A 271-nucleotide genomic window follows, 5' to 3' on the forward strand; every position below is an offset into this window, starting at 1 on the left:
CATCACAGCACACGCATTACATTCTTGTACCTACCATGATTTCATTTTGGCTCTTCCACTCGCAGTCTCCCCCTGAAGCACGCCGATTTCGAACAGAGGCACGAACACCTCCGTTCAGCCACCGCTGGACACGGGCATAACGGGTGTTGCTTACGATGCTCCTTTTTATTTCTTAGAAACCCGCACAACACATAGTTCATCGCCAGTCCGGCGTGCCATAACCGTCAAAAGTGTTCGGAGAGCAGCGTGGCCTGTAACGCCGGCAACACGT

This window comes from Cystoisospora suis, assembly GCF_002600585.1.
Source record: "Cystoisospora suis strain Wien I chromosome Unknown contig_181, whole genome shotgun sequence".
Taxonomy (NCBI): Eukaryota; Apicomplexa; class Conoidasida; order Eucoccidiorida; family Sarcocystidae; genus Cystoisospora; species Cystoisospora suis.